The sequence below is a fragment of the Grus americana genome, chromosome 8 (assembly GCF_028858705.1).
Source record: "Grus americana isolate bGruAme1 chromosome 8, bGruAme1.mat, whole genome shotgun sequence".
Classification (NCBI taxonomy): Eukaryota; Metazoa; Chordata; class Aves; order Gruiformes; family Gruidae; genus Grus; species Grus americana.
In genome coordinates, this window is record NC_072859.1 from 7,154,618 (window position 1) to 7,167,920 (window position 13,303).

Below are 13,303 nucleotides of genomic sequence, written 5' to 3' on the forward strand. Positions count from 1 at the left end.
TAAGCCTAACTTTTTGTCATGTACTAAAAGAACAGAAGGGTCTTCTGCTTCCATGTTGATATTTGCAGACTTCTTCCCACCCAGAAATGGAGTGAGAAATGAGAAACCAGTGAAACAATAGGAAAAGCAATGACAGAATGAGAGTGAATAACTCTTAAAATAAACAGAAGCAGCATTTAAATTAGAAAAAACTTAAATTTAGGAAGAATAAAATCATTTTTGGAAGACTGAGACTGTCAGCTTGTAGCCCTGTCAGATTGGAGTCCAACCATAACAAACTATTTCTGGCACAATTTAAACTGAACTACAAAAGGCTTATAGCTTTATTTGGCTACGTGAACAAGCACATTATTTTATATGCAACATTCTCCAAGTACAGCAGTTTGCCAGTTAATGAAGAATAAGCTCAAGACGTGCCGTCTTCCACTGCTGCAAGTTACTCAGGTTCATACTTTCCTGTAAATAAAGCAAGCTAATTCCTCACGGTTAGGGCATCGCATACCAATTTAAATCCGAGCTATGACTGCCCAGCCTCTCCCCGATCAGACTCGGCTGCCGCTCCTCTCCCCAGCATCGAGGGGCTCCATGGAAAAGCGAACCTCACCGCATGCAACCGCGGGCAACACCGGGTGCCCCACTGCGAAGTAGCATCTCCACAACCGGCCGTGTGCAGAACACATGCAAAAGCCCTTCAGAGCACTTTGCACATGCTAGGAAACGTGGCCGGTGCTATTCTTAGACCCCCGATTGCATCAGATTTAATCCCTTTAAAACCCAAATTAAAAGTCATGGGGAAAAAAAAGAAAAAAACATTGTGGGCCAGGGTCCTCGATTTAGTTATGTCCGCGGGGCAGCCACTGGATAAAACGGCGGTTTGCCCAACAAGAAGTGGCCCTGGCTCTCGAGCACCCGCAGGAACAAGTAACTTCTCCGAGGCGTGCGGCTGCTCCTCCGGGACGGACACCGCTCCCCTCCCGCCCCCTTCCCCTTAACGCCTCACGCCGGCAGCCCGCGGCAAACAGGACACACCGCCAACCGACCGCAGGCGGAGGGCAGAAGCGCGGAGCCCCGGCCCGCAAAGAGGAGACCGAGCCGAGGAGCCGGGCACGCTGCCCCAGGCCGCCGCCTTCCCCACCGCCCCCGGGAGCGGAGGGCCCGGGCCGCGCTAGGCGCCGCCACACACACCACTGCTGGCGCTGCACCGCCACCCCGGCGGTACCCGGGCAGGGCAGCGAGCCCGAACCGACACCGCACCGGCGGGGCAACGGGACCCCCGGCACCTCCGCGTTCCAGCGGGCGGGCGGCCGACCGCAGCCCCAGGAAGGCGCCGTCGCCGCCCCCCTGCCCGACGGCGCAGGACGACTCACGCCGGGCGCGGGATCCGCCGCCAAGCCGCGGTCCCGCAGCAGCCGCCCCGAGCCGAGCCCACCGCGCCGGGCTCCTCCTCAGCGGCAGGAAGCGGTCCGGCCCCGCGCGACGCCCCCGCCAACCGCCGCCGCCGCGCACCGAGTCGCACCCGCCCCTTCCGCCCCTGCCCACCCCGCGCCGCCCTCCCGCGGCAGCGGCAACGGCCCCGAGCCCGCCCCAGCCCCGCTACGGGCAAGGCCTGGCGCGGCCTGCTGCGGCCTGTCCCAAGGGGTGGCCCTGTCCCGGAGGGCCCGTGTCAGCTGGCGTGTCCGTGACGGCCGCGTGCACGTGTCCACGTCAGCCGTAGTGACGGAAGGATGGCCGTGCCCGGCCGAAGGTGCCAGTGTGCCGCGGGGTGACTGCGTCCCAGTGGTGCGCCCATGGCCTGGAGAGGTTCTCAGTAGGAGACCGTGCCCCAGTGAGGTGGCAGTGGCCGCTGCATGCTCAGGAACCCAGGGATCGTGTCCCTCCAGGAATAATTCTAGACTAACCGCACTCCTCATTCTCAGCAGAGATTTTTGTCAAACTGTCACAGAAATTGGGGAATAAAAGAAAACTCCTTAACACCAATTTAGCATTAAGAAGCAGGCATTGCCTTTTATTGCAGCGTTGGGTGTCAGGAGGATAGTAACTCTAATCAGGCACCCCTAATGCTGGTTCTCTTGTCATATTTATGGACATGTTACAAAGATGACAAGGCGGTACACTCCCCGTTACAATAATTGGTTCCTATTTCTTCGCCTGGTATGCAAACTAGAATGCACGCTCAGTTCCTTTCTCCACCTCTATCTTTTGAGTAGGTGGTATAATTTGGTAGGGGGCTTATGGGTCGGTGGTTGTGGGGACCCTGGCCCAAATTACCTTTCCCCTACTTTCTCAATACTTCTGTGTTGGTAATTGTTCGCTATATACCTCAGGAAGATAAGGATGCTCCTGGAGGCAATTAGTGTCCTCCCTTTCTGAAAAGGGTGTACATAAGGACCATGAAGTGTCTTGTAGCTCCTTTTTATCATGATGTGTAGCAGGTGCTCATTCTAAGAACCGTTAGCCTTCTACCTAAAGTAACAATGAATAGTTTCTTATCACATATAAGTAGGCCTTCATTACAGGCCTATCTTTTTGGCTACAAAACCAGGAGTGTATTTTTGGCTTTCCTCTTAATGTGGGCTGCCACTTTGTCCCCAAGAGGATTTTGAGCGGAACCCGGTGATGGCTGCCCAGCTGGGGCACAGCACTGAACGCAGCTTGGATGGAGCACTGGACACAGCTCCTTCTCGCTCAGAAGTTCAAGGCGCAGCCCGAATCATGTAGGACACAGTCCCGCTCCTCTGCTGGGCTCAGTGTGCCCTGGCGGGCACAGCAGTGGGAGCAGCAGGCTTCAAAATCCACCTACAGAGGGGCTCCCCAGCTCTGCCTCAGGCCTCACGGCTTGCTGGGCAGGCGAGGAACGGCCTTGTGACATCACAGAGCCTTGTGTGACATCAGCCCATGACTTGTCACATCGGCAACCCTTTCAAGCGCAGACACTTGCAATCGCGGCCACTCGCTCCTGGACGTCACTGCCTGAACACTGCTCAGGGTGACAGCCCGAGTGAGCTCGTGCATGGAAATTTTTTCTTCCTTGAGAGAGACCACGATGAAGCTCAGCCTGCTTCTGTCCCTCACCGTTGCTGTCTACATGGTGTCTCTGTTCCCCACTGGCCTTGGCCTTCATAGCCACCAGGGCTGGCTCTGGGTCAGGACAGCCATGGTTCCTGAGGGCCTGAAGCAACCGCCTGTTGTTGCTGAGAGCACGGCTTCCAAATGGACCAGCATTATTGGCCTTCGAAGCCCCCAGAGTTGGGTAAGGGTCAGGATGGCCGTCGTTCCTGAGGGCCGGAAGCAACCGCCTGTTGTTGCTGAGAGCACGGCTTCCAAATGGACCAGCATTATTGGCCTTCGAAGCCCCAAGAGTTGGGTAAGGGTCAGGATGGCCGTCGTTCCTGAGGGCCGGAAGCAACAGCCTGTTATTGCTGAGAGCACGGCTTCCAAATGGACCAGCATTATTGGCCTTCGAAGCCCCAAGAGTTGGGTAAGGGTCAGGATGGCCGTCGTTCCCGAGGGCCGGAAGCAACGGTCCATTGTTGCCAAGGGCGTGGCCACCAAATGGAGCAGCACCATCAGCCTTCACAACCCCCAGAGCTGGGTGAGGGTCAGGATGGCCGTCGTTCCCGAGGGCCGGAAGCAATGGTCCGTTGTTACCGAGAGGATGGCCGCCAAATGGAGCAGCACCATTGGCCTTCACAACCCCCAGAGCTGGGTGAGGGTCAGGATGGCTGTCGTTCCTGAGGGCCGGAAGCAACAGCCCATTGGCACAGAGAGCATGGCCTCTGACCTGCCCTACCCTCTGGGCCAGCTTTGGGACAAACTTGCCCAGGAGGACATGGCCTGGCTGCTTTGCAGGGCCTGTCAGACCGTGTGGCTGCTCTGCATGGCTTGGATTGTGGTTGGCCTCTGGAGAAATGTGAAGAGACCCCAAGCACAGGTGAGCAATGGAGATCAGTCACACAGGAAGGGTCCGGGTTGTGGGGAGCAGGGGACCGCAACAGCCTTGGCCAGGAAGGCTTGCAATGAGAAAACCAAACCCAGTGCGGGCAAGAAAGCCTCAGCAGGCCCCGAGAGATCCTCTGCCTCTTTCCCTGGGACACGCCAAGCCGCAGGGCTCAAGCCCTCCGGGAGCCCCCAGCACAACATGGGCCCAGGCGGAGGTTTCCTCAGCCCAACGTGCTGCCGCGAGCAGTCCTGTGAGGCTGGAGGTCTTCCAGAGGAAGCCAAGCCCAGCAGGACATGAGGGTGGTGTGATGGGTGGAGGCCATCTTGGGCATAGTGATCATGAAATAATAGGGGTTTTGATCCTTGGAGAAGTCAGGAGAGGCGTCAGCAGAACTGCCACCTTGGACTTCTGGAGGGTAGACTTTGACCTCTTTAGGAGACTGGTTGGCAGAGTCCCTTGGGAGGCAGTCCTGAAGGGCAAAGGAGTCCAGGAAGGCTGGATATTCTCCAAGAAGGAAATCTTAAAGGCACAGGAGCAGGCTGTCCCCATGTGCCAACAGACAGGGCACGGCCTGGCTGAACAGCAAGCTTTGGCTGGAACACAGGAGAAAAAGGAGAGTTTATGGCCTTTGGAAGAAGTGGCCGGCAACTCAGGAGGACTACAAAGATGTCTTTAGGCTATGCAGGGAGAAAATCAGAAGGGCCAAAGCCCAGCTAGAACTTAACCTGGCTGCTGCAGTTAAAGACAATAACAAATGTTTTTATAAATACATTAACAACAAAAGGAGAACTAAGGAGAATCTCCATCCTTTGTTGGAGGGATATGCAGTGACAAAGGATGAGGAAAAGGCTGAGGTACCTATTGCCTTCTTTGCCTCAGTCTTTAGCAGTAAGACCAGTTGTTCTCCGGGTACCCAGCCCCCTGAGCTGGACGACAGGGATGGGGAGCAGAATGAAGCCCCCATAACCCAAGGGGAAATGGTTAGCCACCTGCTACACCACTTAGACACACACAAGTCTATGGGGCTAGATGGGACCCACCAAAGGGTACTGAGGGAGCTGGCAGAAGCCAAGCCACTTTCCATCATTGATCAGCAGTCCTGGCTAACGGAGGAGGTCCCAGTTGACTGGAGTTTAGCCAATGTGACACCCATCCTCAAGGAGGGCCGGAAGGAGGATCCGGGGAACTACAGGCCTGTCAGTCTGACCTTGGAGACGGATACGGTTATGGAGCAGATCATCTTGAATGCCATCACACAGCACGTACAGGATAACCAGGCGATCAGGCCTAGTCAGCATGGGTTTATGGAAGGCAAGTCCTGTTTGACCAACTTGATCTCCTTCTATGACAAGGTGACCTGCTTAGTAGATGAGGAAAAGGCTGCGGATGTTGTCTATCTAGACTTTAGTAAAGCCTTTGACACCATTTTCTGGAGAAACTGGCTGTTTGTGGCTTGGACAGGCATATGCTTCACTGGCTAAAAAACTGGCTGGATGCTGGGCCCAAAGAGTTGTGGTAAATGGAGTTAAATCCAGTGGGCGGCCAGTCACAAGTGGTGCTCTCCAGGGCTCAGTATTGGGGCCAGTTTTCTTCAATATCTTTATCAATGATCTGGATGAAGGAATCGAGGGCACCCTCAGTAAGTTTGCAGATGACACCAAGTTGTGCGGAATGTTGATATTCTTGAGGGCAGGAAGTCTCAACAGAGGGATCTGAACAGGCTGGATCGATGGGCCACAGCCAACTGTATGAGGTTCAACAAGGCTCAGTGATGGCTCCTGCACTTGGGTCACAACAACCCCATGCAACGCTACAGGCTTGGGGAAGAGTGGCTGGAGTGTGTCCAAAGAAGGGCAACAAAGTGGTGAAGGCTCTAGAGCACAAGTCTTATGAGGAGCGGCTGGGGGAACTGGGGGGGTGTTTAGCCTGGAGAAAAGGGGGCTGAGGGGAGACGTTATCGTTCTCTACAACTACCTGAAAGGAGGTTGTAGCCAGGTGGGGGTCAGCCTCTTCTCCAAAGTAACAAGTGATAGGACGAGAGGAAACTGACCCAAATTGCGCCAGGGGACCTTTAGATTGGACGTTTCCAACCAAAACAATTCCATGACACTTCTCTGCCCCCTGAGCTACCACTCGCTTCATTGTGTCCCTGCACTGTCATTTCCAGGGAACACGACAGACGGCCTCGTCTACCATGGGGACAGACTGCCAGCAACAGAGCACCTTCTGCAAATATGTTCTGGCGGCTGGAATCCAAAATCATCCTGCTGGTCAGGTGCCAGAGGTTTATCTACCGCCTCTACCTGAAAGAGGTGCGGCACCGGCACTGCAAGAAGAAGTCATGGCAAAAAGGTGAGGAGAGCCTTCTCTAGGTCCCCGTGCAATGCCAGCTGGAGCGTGCGCCCGGCGGGTTGGCAACGTGAAAGGCAGCGGTGCGAGTGCTGCTTTCTGTGCGGAGTGGGACGTGGGGCAGGAGAAAACAGGCATCCGTGGCAGTGAGGGGCCCCATGGGTGCCCACGTCCCCAGAGGAAGGGCCCACATCCTGGCAGGGTGCCCACATCCCACTCAGGTGCCTGGCGCGTGCTCATGTCCCGCTGACGTGTCTGGTGGTGGCTACCCATGTCCCTGTAAGGTGGCGGTGGCCAGTGCCTGCCCATGTGGGGTCCTTAGGACCTCCAAGGCTAGGGCGAGCATGCCACCAGGAGGAGGGGCAGGCGTTGGCGAGTGGGTGGACAACAATGCCAACTGTAGCATTTTCGTCCAGCTAACAGTGAATTCTCTTCAGGGTGACAGCAGCCAGCTGGTGCGTCAGGACGTGCCTCAGCCCACCGAAGGCTCCTGGGCTGAGGGCACCTCCATGGACTACAACCTCTCCTGCTGGCTGGAGGCCGTTATCGCCCTGACGATCGCATTCCTGTGCCCAGCAGGCACAACAGCTAATGGGCGTTTGGCAACCCTCTGGTGAGGACCTCTGCAGAGGGTCCCCTTCTCCACCCTCCCAACGGTGCTGCCGGGGCCCGCTGGCATCCCAAAGGCCAGGGCTCATCTCCAGCTCTCCGAAGGGGACAGCCAGAGCATGCCTGGGCCGCAGAGACATCTGGGAATCTCGGCAAAAGTCCTGCCGGGAGCAGCTTCCGTTCCCGATCTTCTAGCGCTGTTCAGATCAATAAAGCGCGTTGTTCCTGTAGCACGTGTCATTTCAGTACCGAGGGTTCCAGGGAAGAGGCAACATGAAAGGCAATGGTGCCAGCCAGGCTGCTGTACGCGGCCCTGTGGAGCGTGCGCTCCGGGAGAAGTGGGAGAGCCAGGGTGGGAGAGAAACGGGCATCCATGGCTGTGAGGTGCCCCACAGTTGCCCATGTTACAGGAAGTGGACCCCACATCCCAGCCAAGGTGCCCATGCCCCTGTGAGGTGGCTGGTGGGCGCCCATGACCCTGTGTGGTGGCAGTGGCCACTGCACGCTCAGGAACCCAGAGATCATGTCCCTCCAGGAATATTTCTAGACTAATCATGCTCCTCATTCTCAGCAGAGAAGATTTTTGTCAAACAGGAGTGTATTTTTGGCTTTCCTTTTAACGTGGGCTGCCACTTTGTCCCCAAGAGGATTTTGAGCGGAACCCGGTGATGGCTGCCCAGCTGGGGCACAGCACTGAACGCAGCTTGGATGGAGCACTGGACACAGCTCCTTCTCGCTCAGAAGTTCAAGGCGCAGCCCGAATCACGTAGGACACAGTCCCGCTCCTCTGCTGGGCTCAGTGTGCCCTGGCGGGCACAGCAGTGGGAGCAGCAGGCTTCAAAATCCACCTACAGAGGGGCTCCCCAGCTCTGCCTCAGCCCTCACGGCTTGCTGGGCAGGCGAGGAACGGCCTTGTGACATCACAGAGCCTTGTGTGACATCAGCCCATGACTTGTCACATCGGCAACCCTTTCAAGCACAGACACTTGCAATCGCGGCCACTCGCTCCTGGACGTCACTGCCTGAACACTGCTCAGGGTGACAGCTCAACTGAGCTCGTGCATGGAAATTTTTTCTTCCTTGAGAGAGACCACGATGAAGCTCAGCCTGCTTCTGTCCCTCACCGTTGCTGTCTACATGGTGTCTCTGTTCCCCACTGGCCTTGGCCTTTGCATCTACCCTGACCGTGTCATAGCCAATGGAGGAGATCTTCCTGAAGAGCGGAAGCCCGTTGGCGCTGAGAGCATGGCCGCCGAATGGAGCAGCACCATCAGCCTTCACAACCCTCAGAGCTGGCTGAGGGTCAGGATGGCCGTCGTTCCCGAGGGCCGGAAGCAATGGTCCGTTGTTACCGAGAGGATGGCCGCCAAATGGAGCAGCACCATTGGCCTTCACAACCCCCAGAGCTGGGTGAGGGTCAGGATGGCCGTCGTTCCCGAGGGCCGGAAGCAATGGTCCGTTGTTACCGAGAGGATGGCCGCCAAATGGAGCAGCACCATTGGCCTTCACAACCCCCAGAGCTGGGTGAGGGTCAGGATGGCTGTCGTTCCTGAGGGCCGGAAGCAACAGCCCATTGGCACAGAGAGCATGGCCTCTGACCTGCCCTACCCTCTGGGCCAGCTTTGGGACAAACTTGCCCAGGAGGACATGGCCTGGCTGCTTTGCAGGGCCTGTCAGACCGTGTGGCTGCTCTGCATGGCTTGGATTGTGGTTGGCCTCTGGAGAAATGTGAAGAGACCCCAAGCACAGGTGAGCAATGGAGATCAGTCACACAGGAAGGGTCCGGGTTGTGGGGAGCAGGGGACCGCAACAGCCTTGGCCAGGAAGGCTTGCAATGAGAAAACCAAACCCAGTGCGGGCAAGAAAGCCTCAGCAGGCCCCGAGAGATCCTCTGCCTCTTTCCCTGGGACACGCCAAGCCGCAGGGCTCAAGCCCTCCGGGAGCCCCCAGCACAACATGGGCCCAGGCGGAGGTTTCCTCAGCCCAACGTGCTGCCGCGAGCAGTCCTGCGAGGCTGGAGGTCTTCCAGAGGAAGCCAAGCCCAGCAGGACACTTGTCCGCCACCCAAGCTCCCGCCTGCTTCACTGTGCCTCCTGCACTGTCATTTCCAGGGAAGGGGATGGACGGCCTCGTCTACCATGGGGACAGACTGCCAGCAACAGTGCATCTTCTGCAAATACGACATGCTGAGCTGGCTGGAAGCCAACATCGCCCTGCTGGTCAGGTGCCAGAGGTTTATCTACCGCCTCCACCTGCAAGAGGTGCGGCACCGGCACTGCAAGAAGAAGTCATGGCAAAAAGGTGAGGAGAGCCTTCTCTAGGTCCCCGTGCAATGCCAGCTGGAGCGTGCGCCCGGCGGGTTGGCAACGTGAAAGGCAGCGGTGCGAGTGCTGCTTTCTGTGCAGAGTGGGACGTGGGGCAGGAGAAAACAGGCATCCGTGGCAGTGAGGGGCCCCATGGGTGCCCACGTCCCCAGAGGAAGGGCCCACATCCTGGCAGGGTGCCCACATCCCACTCAGGTGCCTGGCGCGTGCTCATGTCCCGCTGACGTGTCTGGTGGTGGCTACCCATGTCCCTGTAAGGTGGCGGTGGCCAGTGCCTGCCCATGTGGGGTCCTTAGGACCTCCAAGGCTAGGGCGAGCATGCCACCAGGAGGAGGGGCAGGCGTTGGCGAGTGGGTGGACAACAATGCCAACTGTAGCATTTTCGTCCAGCTAACAGTGAATTCTCTTCAGGGTGACAGCAGCCAGCTGGTGCGTCAGGACGTGCCTCAGCCCACCGAAGGCTCCTGGGCTGAGGGCACCTCCATGGACTACAACCTCTCCTGCTGGCTGGAGGCCGTTATCGCCCTGACGATCGCATTCCTGTGCCCAGCAGGCACAACAGCTAATGGGCGTTTGGCAACCCTCTGGTGAGGACCTCTGCAGAGGGTCCCCTTCTCCACCCTCCCAACGGTGCTGCCGGGGCCCGCTGGCATCCCAAAGGCCAGGGCTCATCTCCAGCTCTCCGAAGGGGACAGCCAGAGCATGCCTGGGCCGCAGAGACATCTGGGAATCTCGGCAAAAGTCCTGCCGGGAGCAGCTTCCGTTCCCGATCTTCTAGCGCTGTTCAGATCAATAAAGCGCGTTGTTCCTGTAGCACGTGTCATTTCAGTACCGAGGGTTCCAGGGAAGAGGCAACATGAAAGGCAATGGTGCCAGTCAGGCTGCTGTACGCGGCCCTGTGGAGCGTGCGCTCCGGGAGAAGTGGGAGAGCCAGGGTGGGAGAGAAACGGGCATCCATGGCTGTGAGGTGCCCCACAGTTGCCCATGTTACAGGAAGTGGACCCCACATCCCAGCCAAGGTGCCCATGCCCCTGTGAGGTGGCTGGTGGGCGCCCATGACCCTGTGTGGTGGCAGTGGCCACTGCACGCTCAGGAACCCAGAGATCATGTCCCTCCAGGAATATTTCTAGACTAATCATGCTCCTCATTCTCAGCAGAGAAGATTTTTGTCAAACAGGAGTGTATTTTTGGCTTTCCTTTTAACGTGGGCTGCCACTTTGTCCCCAAGAGGATTTTGAGCGGAACCCGGTGATGGCTGCCCAGCTGGGGCACAGCACTGAACGCAGCTTGGATGGAGCACTGGACACAGCTCCTTGTCGCTCAGAAGTTCAAGGCGCAGCCCGAATCACGTAGGACACAGTCCCGCTCCTCTGCTGGGCTCAGTGTGCCCTGGCGGGCACAGCAGTGGGAGCAGCAGGCTTCAAAATCCACCTACAGAGGGGCTCCCCAGCTCTGCCTCAGCCCTCACGGCTTGCTGGGCAGGCGAGGAACGGCCTTGTGACATCACAGAGCCTTGTGTGACATCAGCCCATGACTTGTCACATCGGCAACCCTTTCAAGCGCAGACACTTGCAATCGCGGCCACTCGCTCCTGGACGTCACTGCCTGAACACTGCTCAGGGTGACAGCTCAACTGAGCTCGTGCATGGAAATTTTTTCTTCCTTGAGAGAGACCACGATGAAGCTCAGCCTGCTTCTGTCCCTCACCGTTGCTGTCTACATGGTGTCTCTGTTCCCCACTGGCCTTGGCCTTTGCATCTACCCTGACCGTGTCATAGCCAATGGAGGAGATCTTCCTGAAGAGCGGAAGCCCGTTGGCGCTGAGAGCATGGCCGCCGAATGGAGCAGCACCATCAGCCTTCACAACCCTCAGAGCTGGCTGAGGGTCAGGATGGCCGTCGTTCCCGAGGGCCGGAAGCAATGGTCCGTTGTTACCGAGAGGATGGCCGCCAAATGGAGCAGCACCATTGGCCTTCACAACCCCCAGAGCTGGGTGAGGGTCAGGATGGCCGTCGTTCCCGAGGGCCGGAAGCAATGGTCCGTTGTTACCGAGAGGATGGCCGCCAAATGGAGCAGCACCATTGGCCTTCACAACCCCCAGAGCTGGGTGAGGGTCAGGATGGCTGTCGTTCCTGAGGGCCGGAAGCAACAGCCCATTGGCACAGAGAGCATGGCCTCTGACCTGCCCTACCCTCTGGGCCAGCTTTGGGACAAACTTGCCCAGGAGGACATGGCCTGGCTGCTTTGCAGGGCCTGTCAGACCGTGTGGCTGCTCTGCATGGCTTGGATTGTGGTTGGCCTCTGGAGAAATGTGAAGAGACCCCAAGCACAGGTGAGCAATGGAGATCAGTCACACAGGAAGGGTCCGGGTTGTGGGGAGCAGGGGACCGCAACAGCCTTGGCCAGGAAGGCTTGCAATGAGAAAACCAAACCCAGTGCGGGCAAGAAAGCCTCAGCAGGCCCCGAGAGATCCTCTGCCTCTTTCCCTGGGACACGCCAAGCCGCAGGGCTCAAGCCCTCCGGGAGCCCCCAGCACAACATGGGCCCAGGCGGAGGTTTCCTCAGCCCAACGTGCTGCCGCGAGCAGTCCTGCGAGGCTGGAGGTCTTCCAGAGGAAGCCAAGCCCAGCAGGACACTTGTCCGCCACCCAAGCTCCCGCCTGCTTCACTGTGCCTCCTGCACTGTCATTTCCAGGGAAGGGGATGGACGGCCTCGTCTACCATGGGGACAGACTGCCAGCAACAGTGCATCTTCTGCAAATACGACATGCTGAGCTGGCTGGAAGCCAACATCGCCCTGCTGGTCAGGTGCCAGAGGTTTATCTACCGCCTCCACCTGCAAGAGGTGCGGCACCGGCACTGCAAGAAGAAGTCATGGCAAAAAGGTGAGGAGAGCCTTCTCTAGGTCCCCGTGCAATGCCAGCTGGAGCGTGCGCCCGGCGGGTTGGCAACGTGAAAGGCAGCGGTGCGAGTGCTGCTTTCTGTGCAGAGTGGGACGTGGGGCAGGAGAAAACAGGCATCCGTGGCAGTGAGGGGCCCCATGGGTGCCCACGTCCCCAGAGGAAGGGCCCACATCCTGGCAGGGTGCCCACATCCCACTCAGGTGCCTGGCGCGTGCTCATGTCCCGCTGACGTGTCTGGTGGTGGCTACCCATGTCCCTGTAAGGTGGCGGTGGCCAGTGCCTGCCCATGTGGGGTCCTTAGGACCTCCAAGGCTAGGGCGAGCATGCCACCAGGAGGAGGGGCAGGCGTTGGCGAGTGGGTGGACAACAATGCCAACTGTAGCATTTTCGTCCAGCTAACAGTGAATTCTCTTCAGGGTGACAGCAGCCAGCTGGTGCGTCAGGACGTGCCTCAGCCCACCGAAGGCTCCTGGGCTGAGGGCACCTCCATGGACTACAACCTCTCCTGCTGGCTGGAGGCCGTTATCGCCCTGACGATCGCATTCCTGTGCCCAGCAGGCACAACAGCTAATGGGCGTTTGGCAACCCTCTGGTGAGGACCTCTGCAGAGGGTCCCCTTCTCCACCCTCCCAACGGTGCTGCCGGGGCCCGCTGGCATCCCAAAGGCCAGGGCTCATCTCCAGCTCTCCGAAGGGGACAGCCAGAGCATGCCTGGGCCGCAGAGACATCTGGGAATCTCGGCAAAAGTCCTGCCGGGAGCAGCTTCCGTTCCCGATCTTCTAGCGCTGTTCAGATCAATAAAGCGCGTTGTTCCTGTAGCACGTGTCATTTCAGTACCGAGGGTTCCAGGGAAGAGGCAACATGAAAGGCAATGGTGCCAGCCAGGCTGCTGTACGCGGCCCTGTGGAGCGTGCGCTCCGGGAGAAGTGGGAGAGCCAGGGTGGGAGAGAAACGGGCATCCATGGCTGTGAGGTGCCCCACAGTTGCCCATGTTACAGGAAGTGGACCCCACATCCCAGCCAAGGTGCCCATGCCCCTGTGAGGTGGCTGGTGGGCACCCATGACCCTGTGTGGTGGCAGTGGCCACTGCACGCTCAGGAACCCAGAGATCATGTCCCTCCAGGAATATTTCTAGACTAATCATGCTCCTCATTCTCAGCAGAGAAGATTTTTGTCAAA

At 58.1% G+C, this 13,303-nt stretch overlaps 1 protein-coding gene across 3 annotated transcripts in view; it reads right to left on the reverse strand.

The window, feature by feature from the left end:
* The window catches only part of KLHL20 (kelch like family member 20), a 30,926-nt gene extending 29,413 nt beyond the window's left edge, over positions 1–1,513 (reverse strand). The window contains exon 1 of one of the 3 annotated variants that reach the window (XM_054834300.1): positions 1,368–1,513. The gene's annotated coding sequence lies outside the window, so the exon portion shown is untranslated. The other 2 variants (XM_054834305.1, XM_054834301.1) reach the window with 2 other exon arrangements.
* Positions 1,514–13,303: the final 11,790 nt, after the last annotated feature.